Consider the following 13,675-nt stretch of genomic DNA (forward strand, 5'->3'; position numbering starts at 1 on the left):
ATGGAGTCAACCGCTTGGGGCCCCTTCCAAGGGCAGCAATGGGTCAAAAAGTAGCAACAGCAAGGAACGTAAACCCCCCTCCCCCCATAAACAACCAGCAGACAGTGACCTCTCACTTTGGAAATGTCCCTAAAGGCCCTGTTATGTTCAACGTTAAATTCATATATGTAAATGGATGGAGCCTTCTGTCCGTCCTCTGCGCTCATTATGTCTGTATTTCTGTCCGTCCTATGAGAGCTTGCGGGCAGTGGAAACGGAGCAGTACCCCAGAGAACCATGGGGGCAGTGTTGAGATTGGTCTTCAGGTACCCTGGCTTCCTCCCAATGTCCAAAGACAAGCACTTACGAAGTTAACTGGTCAGTCTGAATCACCCATAGGTATGAAGTGTAATTGAAGACCCTGGTGCTAAAAGTACTGAAGTCACAAAAAAAAAAAAATTGGTTAAAAATATTTATAAGGTGGACTTAGCTACAGAAATACATGTTTATATGCTCAACTTGAATTGTCCAAAAATGTGACTTCAGTACTTTTAGTACCAGGGTCTTCAGTTTGTATATTTCAGCGCTGTGATGAAGGGTGTACCTGCCTTCAACCCTTTTGAGGACCAAGTGGTTTGGAAAATGGATGGAATTTGACAAAAAAATATCCATGAAAATCATCATTGTTTTATCAGCAAAAAACACATTTGACTTATTTAAATGTATTAGAGACCAGACACTGACAATTTGAAGGTTCTTTACGGCCTGATCACAATCAAGGGTACCAGAAAGGGTGCACATATAGATAAAAAATAATAATGCTCTATCAAAAAATCAGACAGGTCATTTTATTTGTTTGATATTTCTCTTTTAAAGTCCAAAATATTTTTGTATTATGGTGTCTACGAAAAATTTCACAGGCTTGTACCCCTGTCAAATCAGAAATTATTGGGTGTACGGACACTCCAGCCTAATAGCCTCCATGTTTAATGCCTACAAAGATATATAAATGTTTCAGCACTCAGGATAATCATGCATTGTTTATTGCATAGATGTTGTGTCCAAAGCATGTGTTCTGAAAAATTCCATATATTGACAGAAACAATAAAATTAGACCCACATATTTTGATATGGTGTACGGACACTACTTGGTGTACGGACTCTACAAGATTGGAATGGAAATCTGGCTTACCACATGATCGCATCTCTGTTAGATCTTTAACTAAGTCTTCCTGGTACAGGAGGAAATAAACATTTGTGAACAAGTTAGAACAATATATCTATAAGGCATATACACCATATTATTGATGGAATTATATTGGTGTACAGACACTACATGAATTTTGGTGAACAACGTGCCATTGAAAACATGCGGTTCGACGTAAACATCCGTTTGACACATTGTTACCAAATTTTCTGCAGCCAGGGAGCATCCCAAAATCTGTCTAGTTGTGCATATTTAGTCATAATAATACTGAAATAACAGGTTGCTATTCTATTATTACAGTTAAAGGGCTGTAAAAGAAGGGTTTTCAGAACAAAATGGTTGATTGTCTTAATACTGAAAATAAGAATTGATAATCAAACAGCTGTTCAACAAAAATGATCAATAAATGAAAAGCAATGTGATGTGTGTATTTTGTAATAAAAAAGACAGGAGTTGAGTAGTAATTATTTATTGTGGTACAAAACATTATGTACAATAATTTTTCTCTCTTGTAACAATAAAATTGTGCACGTTTTCACGCTCATTGGGTCGCCATTTTATCAGTTTTTATCCAATTTTCTTGAAATTTGGAGGATTGCAAGATCTAGTAATAAGATGGCCAAAGAAACATTTTGGGAATGGTTTTAGGGGTATCTTTTTGCAATACTGATTAATAACTGATGCAAATATACTTGTACACCTTGATTATGATCAGGCCGTTAACCATTAAAATCCTCTGTTGTTGTGATCAGTTCTGTTCAGACAACCATGATCACTATTTATGTACTGTGCAAAAACACTGACTCTATTTCCACTCCAGTGCAATTCTTAAGGGACATTTGACCCTAAGATAGTTTGTATTTATTGTATAATTTTTGAAATTTTTACTGATGAGAATATTTAAGTAAAAAACAAAAATTTATACATAGTTTGCTAGCACATATATGGTGAAAAGTGGTTGGCAGAGCCCCCCTCGAATTTTTTTTGCCTATAGGGCCCCAACACTCTCTAGAATCACTGCTGAACAAATCGATATGATTTTGAGTCATGTTATTTTACTCTGTACAAACTCAACCTCCACCAAAGAATTGCTGAAACTTGTAAAAAGCCTTGAGCTTCTAATAAGTAGTGAAAGTTAGCAACAAAAGTAATTCAGCCTACAGAACTTTTCTAATCTACTGTTGTGCTTTGGAGGTTTTATTATAGAGTATTAGCTGGTGCTTGGAAAGTTTGGAGTCTGTCTTTCTTCTTTATTCATGTCCTTTCCAGTATCTCACAAAGACAGCTACTGAACTCAGTATATATCTATAAATACGTCTCATAAACCAACAACTGTAATGCACCCTGGTTGGTTGGCCACCACTCACTTTCAAATATCTGTGAGCTGCACACGTTTTTCCTCTAGGTAAGAAACAAAAATATGGGCAGATAAAATGTAATTATATTTTTGGATTGGAAAGCAGCAAAATGAAAAATGGCATTAACTGACGATAAACAAAAAGATGAACCAACAACTAAATCACTGTCCAAACATTACTTGGATCTGTAATAGTGGATGTTTTGGCCACTTTTTTGACGGCGCCAATAAGCTGTGAATGCCCTTAAATTTATTTGGCAAACTTGGTGGAAAACGGTCTATTTAAAAATCCGACGGCTACGAGTTAATCAATTCTAAAACTTTAATAACTGCTAAAGCTAATCTTCTTATGTGGGCATTTTTTATTTAGATATCATGCTGCAGACTCATAATACTTTCACGGCAACTGAGTGTATTTTATGGCACAAAGGGACAAGCCAAAATAATGTCATCGTCCTCCGCCCACTGTTGGCACTCCAAGTCATGTTCACAGTTTTGAAACATAAACTCCCTCTTAGTCTGGATGTGTTCCAGAAAGTCCTGTATGAATGGAAGAAAGATTCAGGGGATGCACAACATGCTTCTTTTTTTTTTTTTTTTAATGCCCAAATAGACTTGTTTTACATAACAGCCTTTAGTTCTGCTCTTGTAATGCACACTCATGGTTTGTAAAATGCTCAGTGAGTGCTCTCTCTCAGTCACCTTCACCATCAATTCCTATTTAGTGTCTGCATTATTATTCACAGGGACCAGATTGGAATTTTATCCCTTCTTTGTCTTCTGTCCCATTCTGTTATTCTGTCCCTAAAATATGGAGAACAGTTATATAAGACAAGACGCCTCTAATTATATGCACATTTTGCCCTCTGCACAAATATAGCTGTTAATACATCCACACAGTTGTAGAAGTTGTTTGTATTTGGGTTAAATCATGGAATAAAATGTACAATTACCTACTGATTTATTTTATTAAAAAACAACAGACCTGTCGTCTTGTGAATGGTTTGCATTCAGACATTGTTCTCTGTGGAGATTTGCTTCCAAAACAATGCTCTGTTGCTACTCAACTCATTTCAGTCCTGGCAATGCTCTAATTTTATATAATAGAGAAGTAGTGAAATGACATTTTTAGAGCATCCCCTTTCCTTAAATTGATGTACAGTGTTTCTGTAATTACACTAGATGTGAGAGTACAGCAAAACATAAGACCAGGGTTTATGTGAGAAATCAAAACAAAGGTTAATTGGGTAGAGAGAGAAAATTCTGCTTTGCTTGATGGAATGGAATGGCAGGGCAGCAAGATTTCTGCAAATACATCAGACACCAATGATGTACTTTATAAATGTATTCATGCTGTTAAACCTGGACTGTCAGGTCGGTTTTAGTCATATGATATCTGTCAGGACGATCCAAGCGTGGCACAATCAAGGTCACATTGAAGAGACCTCATTAACGGAGCTTCTTTTTTTTTTTTTTCTTTTTTTTTTGTTGCTAAAAACAGCTGTCTGCTGCTTCTGGGAAAGAAGTTGATGAGAGCTGTGAGACTGAGCCAAACAATCAATTAGCAGGGCATAAAACTAAGACAATGAGCTGAAATGGTGTCATTGTACTTTCATGCAAACCACAGGTGTAACCTCACGTGTTTAAACCAAGGATTATTTTCTTGTTGAAATTTTGAGCTCATGTGTAAGTCAGTGTTGGTGTTTTAACTGCTCAGTGTTCAGGGTATGGATGTAGACTTTGGACACTTTGGTCACAGAAATTGTTATGGTCAGATGAGGGCGGGGTGGCACGGTGGTGCAGTGGTTAGGACTATTGCTTTGCTGCAACTGGGTAATGTCAATATATGCATATATGCAGCAGTGGCGGCTGCTCGTCTTTCAGACAGGGGAAGCTCATTGTCGGCTTACATAAAAAAAAACTGTCATGTTATTTAAACATAAATTCGGCCCTCCGTTCCTTTTTAAGAAAATGGTCAGTGACTTTATCGTACCAAGTTGGCATCTTTTCCAGGGACTGGACCAGTGTCCTCTGAATGTCCAGCAGAGCTAGGCTGCTTAGATTGCCTTGGCCCATTGTGTTGCGAGTGTAAGACTTCAGCCTTTTTAAACAAGAGATGCTCCTTTCACTCCGACCTAGCCAACAGTTTGATTGATTTAACTGTGTCCAAAACGATATTAAACTCAAACAAGAAATTATTAAATTATGTAACTGAAACAAGAAAACGCTGAAATTATGTTAAATTGAAACAAGGAAGTACAATGAGTGTGTTTTATTTACAGTGCAAGAAATTAACTAGTAATTTTGTAGTGGTTTCTCCCTTGATTTCACAGCAGAATGTGCGACGGTATTAAACTGAACTGTGTCAGTGAAGGAGGAGATCTCAAAATAGCTGTCAATCAAACAGGATTCAGCCTTTCGACTGATCATCCAATCAGCACGTGGGATTCTGGCGTCCAGCCCGGCCGAGCTCCGCCCACAACTCCATTCACCCCCAGAGACGCCCAGCGTCCGGGGGCGGGACAACATCGTGGTATTTATCCAATTACTGTCCAGTTTTGAGGCAATGAAAAAAACTGTTCCCCTCAGTCCCATTGAAGTGCATGGACACTGAGCGTCTATGAGCAAATGCACTGAGCAGAGATCGAATGAGAAAACAGCACAACGGGAATGGAGGAGAAGTGAACAACATCGAGTCTGTGGATTTGTGATAAAGCTGATTCTGAACGAACTCATCTTTGAGATGAACGTGTTCTAACACATTTGTAGTCAATGAAATGTCAACACAACCGTACATATTTAACCATTTAATTTTTGTAATTTTAGGGGAAGCCGGGCTTCCCTTGCAGTCTATGAGAAATCACCACTGATATGTAGGGTCCAGAATGATTATGCTTTCATGATGCCCATGATTGGTAGCGCCATCCCTGATGAGAACCAAAATGAGGCAGAGACAAATCAAGACAAGGCTTAAAGTTTTAGACATAAAAGAAATGAAACCACCGTAATGACATTAACAAGAGGAACAAAGAACCAAATAGCTAGTGATATCCTTACAAATACAGTCTTGAAATTAAAAGGAGAGTCCTCTTTGACCAAAACTGGAAGGAGATCAAGTTAAAATACACTCAGGATTCAACTTTAGATCCATCTCAAGTACAACAATTCAACTGAAAGCACTTGGGTGGCAAGTACAGCACTTTTATTGCCTGAGAGTCAAAAACCTTTGGGAGTTGGGATGCTCCACTCCACTCTCTCCTGTCAAGTTCTGGATCCGCCCCAACCACCTCCTCCTCCCTTTTGAGGAAACACACACACACACACACACACACACACACACACACACACACACACACACACACACATTGCAGTTCCCTAAATGACAATTATATTGAGAAATGGATGTATCTATGATTTGTTTAAACATCCAGTAGCAGCAAATTGTTCCAGTGAATGAGTCACAGTCGAACCTGAGGTAAAAGTGGAAGGTGAAGGGTGTTCTGTGTGGTATTTCAATAGTCAAAGAAGATTATGAAGCTGAATGAACGTTACATAAGTAGACCTTCACATTCAGGTTTAACATTCCTACATACTTCTGTTCTTATGTGTAGTTGGTGTTGGAGTCTGTTTTGTGTTGTCTGTGGACATAAGCTAACTCCAATACTAAACTAATAACTGCCTGTACACCAGAGGCCATTTCTCATAGACTGCAAGGGAAGCCCGGCTTCCCCTAAAATTACAAAAATTAAATGGTTAAATATGTACAGTTGTGTTGACATTTCATTGACTACAAATGTGTTAGAACACGTTCATCTCACAGGCAAGTTCGTTCAGAATCAGCTTTATCACAAATCCACAGACTCGATGTTGTTCACTTCTCCTCCATTCCCGTTGTGCTGTTTTCTCATTTGATCTCTGCTCAGTGCATTTGCTCATAGACGCTCAGTGTCCATGCACTTCAGTGGGACTGAGTGGAACAGTTTTTTTCATTGCCTCAAAACTGGATGGTAATTGGATAAATGCCACGATGTTGTCCCGCCCCCGGACGCTCGGCGTCTCTCGGGATGAATGGATCTGTGGGCGGAGCTCAGCTGGGCTGGACGCCAAGCTTCCACTTGCTGATTGGCGGATCAGTCGAAAGGCTGAATCCCATTTGATTGACAGCTATTTTGAGATCTACTCCTTCACTGACAGAGTTCAGTTTAATACCGTCGTGCATTCTGCTGTGAAAGAGAGAGAGAAACCACTACAAAATGACTTGTTCATTTCTTGCACTGTAAATAAAACACTCATTGTACTTCCTTGTTTCAATTTAACATATTTTCAGCGTTTTCTTGTTTACTTGGCACGATAAGGTCACTGACCATTTTCTTAAAGAGGAACGGAGGGCCGAATTTATGTCTAAATGACTTGACATTTTTGTTGACGTAAGTCAACAATGAGCTTCCCCTGTCTGAAAGACGAGCAGCCGCCACTGCTGTACTCTGATTAGTATGAAGTTGATCTGCAGTGTTTTTTTGTTTTGTTTTCTTTTGGGGGGGGGGGGGGGGTAAGTTCCTTAGATTGAGTTCTTCAGTTCCTCTCTTCTCTACAACTGGATGAATGTTCAACAGTAGCTACTGTATGTGTCGCAAATCCGATACTTCTGTTGGTGCATATACATACTGCATTTTCTTGTGCGGTGTGCAAATTGAGTTAATATTGTCTCAAGTCAGAATGGCCACTAAGCACTTATTGGAACTAGAAATGATGATTAATTACTGCTAGCATTTGCATTACAATCTGATAGAATATCTGCCAGGAAATTGAACTTTATTTTAAATTTCTGCTTATATTACACTGCAAAAATCCAAATCTTACCAAGTGTATTTTTCTCATTTCTCGTCAAAATAAATCATCACACTTAAAATAAGACATAATCACCTAAAGAGTAACTTTTCAGTGAGATATAAGAACTTATTTTTAGACAACAGATCTTGAAAATCTGTTTTCAGGAAATCATGCCAAGATAATTTTCACTTGTTCCATTGGCAAATTTTGTTTGTGCTTAATTCAAGCAAAAAAATCAACCAATTGTACAAGTGAAAACTATCTTGGTAAGATTTTGATTTTTGGAGTGTAGCCACATTTTTTAATAACTTCAACTTCATCATTTGTATTATATTGGATAAATAGTTTTTTTGTTTGTTTATTTGTTTTTTTAATAGATTGTGATATTGTCCAAAATGGTGTTTACTACGGACATGAGGTTTCAGAGCTTTGGAGTCTTCCCTTCCTCTATACATCCAAGAGGGACCCACATCTAGAACGTTCCATATTCAATACCAAAACAGACTTGGGTCTTGGTGTGTTGAGTTTGGCCGTGCTCTCCACACCACACAGTTTTTTTCTCCATTTTCTCCTGCTATCATCATTATAAAAGCCAAGTGGCCTATGTGTGCATATGTGTGTGTGTCTGGGGATTGACACAAAATCCGAACAGAGCTGACAGCTGCAGTTTGGCATACTTATGTATTTTTTGTCAACGAAGAAACCAGTGAAAACGGCAAGTTGATAGGACCAATATTTTGAGAGATATTAGTAATTTTGGAATACAATAGCCTTACAATCCCTTTGCTATACCCAGAACACTTTGACGGTGACTGCCGGATGAATCTGGTACAGCATGCATGAATACACAACACCATAAAAACTCCCACATCTACAACCGGGGGATCCCCACAGGTCAATGTGCTGGTAAGTTAATTCTCCTGTCAGTGATTTTAACCACGATGCTGACGAAGATCTGGAATTGATCCTTGAACACCTTCAGTAGACGTAAGTGCTAATGCTAATTGCTAATTCTAGGTGCTGTGTATATTAGGTGGATAAAGTGTATAGAGGATAATAATATTAGTTAGCATTTAAAGGGGTCATATTTTGCTAAACCCACTTTTATTAGTCTTTGGTTCATTTATTTGTGTATTTGAACCCTAATAGTTCAAAAAGTTTGAATTTGAACCCTCCAGGTGCTGCAAAACTATCTTTTTATATTTATTTTGGCAAAAATCGAGTGGATTTCTACAACCTGTTTCAATTTCTGCTTAATTTGTTATATTTTTAACTAGTTGTGTCACGACATTTGCACATACAGGGTGGGGAAGCAAAATTTACAATGAACATTTAGTTGTTTTATCTCAGCAGGCACTACGTCAATTGTTTTGAAACCAAACATATATTGATGTCATAATCATACCTAACACTATTATCCATACCTTTTCAGAAACTTTTGCCCATATGAGTAATCAGGAAAGCAAACGTCAAAGAGTGTGTGATTTGCTGAATGCACTCGTCACACCAAAGGAGATTTCAAAAATAGTTGGAGTGTCCATAAAGACTGTTTATAATGGAAAGAAGAGAATGACTATGAGCAAAAGTATTACGAGAAAGTCTGGAAGATACTATTAAAGAAGAATGGGAGAAGTTGTCACCCGAATATTTGAGTAACACTTGCGCAAGTTTCAGGAAGCGTGTGAAGGCAGTTATTGAGAAAGAAGGAGGACACATAGAATAAAAACATTTTCTATTATGTAAATTTTCTTGTGGCAAATAAATTCTCATGACTTTCAGTAAACTAATTGGTCATACACTGTCTTTCAATCCCTGCCTCAAAATATTGTAAATTTTGCTTCCCCACCCTGTATAAGGTCAAGACTTCCGACGAATATTTCTCCGAGTACGACATAATTGTTTGTCAGCAGGCGCGGTTGTAGTCCATACTGAAAATATGTCCAAACTGAGCAGATTACCTAAAATGTTCAGTTGTTGGTTGTATTAATGAACTCAAGTGGCTAAACGAGACAGAACGTTCTACCAATAACCTGGAGGGGGTGGGGTCATGTGCATTTAAACCACCTTTCTGGTGTCATTACTCAGAAATAGGGTTGAAGATGGGCCTGTGGAGTTGAATTAATGAAGAATTCAGACCCAAGTATAGCATTTACAGTTTATGTAGACCACAGGGAAATGTTTTAAAATGCATAATTCCATTTAAAAACTTCTTTAAGATAGCAGTCGACATTTCCTGCATCCCACCCTACTTTTTGAGGATTTTGAGAACACACTGCTTTTTTTCCCATAACCTACTATACTAATAGTAAATGCATCAGCTAAATGAGACAGTTTAGAAATAGACTTTGCTAACATGAACAAGAAGCTCAACACAGACTAAAATACAAACTTCAGATAGCGCATAAATCTTATATATTGAACTTTTAATGCGTAACAAAGAATAACACAACAGCTAAAGCTATTTTTCCTGCATGCTACTTCAACTCGCTCCTTTAAAATGTCACTTAAATGTTATTATCTGGGTGCTATTTCACCTTTAGGCTTTTATCTTTGCATCTTGTTTTTCTTTTGCTATTGCCCACAGCTGTCCTCTCATTTGTAACTCTCCAGCCTCTAGTAAGAAACAGAGATTACATGGCGCTGATTAATGAAACAATAGAGGACATTTCTTATACAATGGGAGATAGTTCTGCATTGTGCTCTTTTTCCAATAAACCGCAAAGACGTGTTCAAAGCACAAAAGGCTGTCTTGGGGGGGGGGGGCGAACAAGCAACTGTATTTCCTCCCTGAAGGCTGCTCAATACAATGTGTAATGGAAGATCAGAGTCTGTGGCCTACTGGGGGATTACGCCAACCTCTAGCTGAACCACACGCAAACAAATGAGCTTTAGGAATTCTTTACAGCTGAAATCTTGCCATTTATAGCTGACAAAATCCACGTTGTGCCGGTCCCTACTGTAGATGAGATGCACATAATTACAACCCTTTTAGTTCTTTCAAAACTAATGTGACAAAGCTATAGAACTCAGACAAGTGAAAAACACATTGCTGATTATTCTATCCGAGCTCTGGAAATCTGATGAAAGCATCCAAAGAATCCAATTGGGAATTTAAATCCTCGTTAATTATGTTTATGACGGCCCGGTGCTTTTGAACAAGTTAATAAGAGTCTAAAAGTGTATTCTAAAAGTTTTGGTGTTCATTCGTGTACTTAGTTTCCCTTTTTCTTTCAGCAAAGCCAGGTATTTTTCACATGAGTTAAAGGAAATTGTCTCTTAAATTGATTTTTATTAACATCTGAGTGGAGACGTATTTTCTCTTTTTAATCTGCTTTAGGTTCATCGGAGGCAATTACCCCTTTATTGAATACTAGCACACATCAATGACCTAAAGAGTAGCACAGGAGGATCTTAAAAAGCCTGATTTCAATGTGTTGTTTTTGCATTTAAGTTAACTTTAACCAATCAACTGTGATCAAGGTTGTTCTGCACTCACTTGAGAAATTGTGAGAAACGCACCATTATTTCTGATTATTTGTTAACAATTATGGCCAACCTTTAAAGAGCAAAAAATTGGCATAATTACCATATACACTGAAATTGCGAGACACGGGGTGCATAAAAACTACAAGGAAAGTTTGTTCACGGAGTTGATTATTTAGAGGAGAATATTGTGTCTTCTTAAAATGGATTGAAGGACAACATGATTTATGTAAAACAACAATCACCATGCAACATAGAGTGCCAAATCCTCAACCCAGAGAGGATGTGACCTTTCGTGCTAATTCAAAGCTATTCATTATAAGGGAAAAAAGGGTTGCATCTAAACAAGACAGACTGTGATTTCCATATGCAACACTTAACCATTTATCATTTAATTGTGTGAGAGTATTCCTCATCAGTGGAAATTAATAGAGGCTCTTAGGAAAGCCCAGTAAAGTCAAGAGAATTCCTTTGCATAATCAAATATGCTAATGAGAAGTGGATGAATCTGCCGCTGTAGACTCAGTCCTAGATTAGTGGAGGGAAACAATGGGATGTGCCATTCCAGAGTGGGCTATTGTACGGTCGACGCGTATTGACAATTCATTTTTGTCTTTTATGCAAATGTTTGCCTCTGAAAGGAACAGGGTTTAAAAACAGACGTATGTTTGTGAAACATGAGGGGTTTGTCTTCCAAAAAGGAACCTCATTACATGCTGCAATGTAACATCATCTAGGGATGGGAATCGATAAGAATTTAACGATTCCAATTCCACACTGTAAAAAAAAATCCTGTTGTTTTTATGGAAAAAAACTGGCAGCTGTGGTTTCCAGAACAATACTGTAAAAAACACATCCAACTGTAAACATATTTGCAGAGTAACATGTAGATTTAATATTTTAAAAATGTAAATTTAACACTGGATTTAAATGGTAAATGGACTGCATTTATTTAGCGCATTTTCTCCACCTTCATGGTGTCCAAAGCACTTTCCAAAACCACCAGGTCCAACTGGGAGCAATTCAGGGTTCAGTGTCTTCCATGTAAACTTTAACATATGGACAGTCAGAGCCAGGATTCAAACCACCAACCCTTTAGTTATTGGACGATCTGCTCTACCAACTCTACCCACCCATTAATTTACAAATGTAAAATGTTACATTGTTAAATGTTCACTTTTTAAAATGTGTATATATATATATATATATATATATATATATATATATATATATATATGCCGTTATTTCAACATTATGGTCTTGCAGTTTAAACGGCACCACGTTGTATTTCTATTTACAGTTTTATTTTCTAAAAACAATAGAAATACATCATTTCTACATACAGGAAGAGTATGTGAACAAAACCAGTTTTGTAAGAACTACAGCTATATTTGATTCAATCGTTAACACAAAAATCTTTTCAAATAAACAACTTTGCATTGTATTATCACTTACAGTTTTTTTGTTGCAATTTTACAACTTTTTGGTGTTAATTCTACAGTAATTTTTTACAGTGAATTATCGATTCTGCTTATCGATCCAATTCCTTATCGATTCTCATTGAGTGAGGGAATAAAAGAGTACAAACAGGTATGTCTGCATTAACTGTCTTTTATATTTCCATCTCTGCACAGGAAATATATCATATACAGCATGTACAAATAATAACAGATGACGCTGGGCCCGGTTCAGGGTGGGGGGTCTGGTGTTTACTCTGCCGCTACATTCACAAGCGCTGCTAAGTAGCATATCAAATATGTGACATTTCTGTAAATGAATCACATGCTGTGGACAAATGTTTGAGCATATTGGAGGGATTCCACCCTTTTTAAGAAATGGAAGCTTACACAGTGTTCCACTGGACCTAGTGTCGCCTTTTTAGACCGTTTCTGCCTCAACACCATGTTGGCTACGTTCTGACCAAAACAATGCAGTGTATGCGTGATGTCATCACGCATGCGCAATGAAGGCAGAATCGATAAGCAGAATTGTTAAGCAGGCAGGCAAATGATTCCAAAGAATCGAGCTACTGGGATCCAGTTCTCAAAAAGAACCTGTTCTCAGTTCCCATCGCTAATCATGACGTTATCTGAAATAAACACAGTAGTTTGTGATAAGGATATATCACATTGAATTTCTCATGTTGATATTGTCTTTATTTTTCATCAACTGTGCGAAGTTAGATGGAATTAACAAATTTACGAATAAAGGTAGAAGCTGAACAAAGACTCCCTGAAATGGCCACAGGAGTTGCTCAGTCTTAAAATGATACAAGCACAAAATTAGTGGCCACTAAAAGTCAGTAGCTGGGTTTCCATTACCCTCAGAAATGCGCAATTAACTGATAATGGAAACACCGAAATGTTGCAAAAACTGTCAAAGATTGCAAAAAAAGTTTTTACGCTCTCATGAGGTGATTTTTGAGATGTTTGGATATAGAAGGTAGAAGGTTTTGCCAGGCCAAACGTCTCACTTATGACCTTGTAGTCAGAACAGATGGTTCTAGTTTGTACAGAACAATAGACAATTGCTTTTGTGTAGGAACTGCTTCCCCAGGGCATGACAAGTCTGGGGCCACGAGAGTTTCAATAACATCACACAGTTCATTAAATGGTGCCTGGGTCATTCAGAAATTCTGGATCCACAACTCGGTGAATTCCTGATGTACAAGTCTCTACTAGAAATCCATTCTGTGTGGCCGCTGCCATAAATAAGGACTTTGCCTTGGGACGATTCTACATTCCCTTCTTCTTTTGTTTAAGACAGTCACTGTAACAGCAGTAGATGAACAGATACCACAGTACCAACACCTTGGAGGT

The 13,675-nt window shown here is 37.8% G+C and overlaps 1 long non-coding RNA gene across 1 annotated transcript; it reads right to left on the bottom strand.

Moving 5' to 3' along the window:
• Positions 1 to 986: 986 nt before the first annotated feature.
• Positions 987 to 13,473, bottom strand: LOC115411124 (uncharacterized). The gene is made up of 3 exons (XR_003934175.1): positions 13,402 to 13,473; positions 1,123 to 1,126; positions 987 to 999 (listed from the first exon to the last, which is right to left on the bottom strand). It is a non-coding gene; the product is annotated as an uncharacterized LOC115411124 (long non-coding RNA).
• Between the last annotated feature and the right edge of the window lie 202 nt (positions 13,474 to 13,675).

The sequence above is a fragment of the Sphaeramia orbicularis genome, chromosome 20 (assembly GCF_902148855.1).
Source record: "Sphaeramia orbicularis chromosome 20, fSphaOr1.1, whole genome shotgun sequence".
In the NCBI taxonomy this organism is placed as follows: Eukaryota; Metazoa; Chordata; class Actinopteri; order Kurtiformes; family Apogonidae; genus Sphaeramia; species Sphaeramia orbicularis.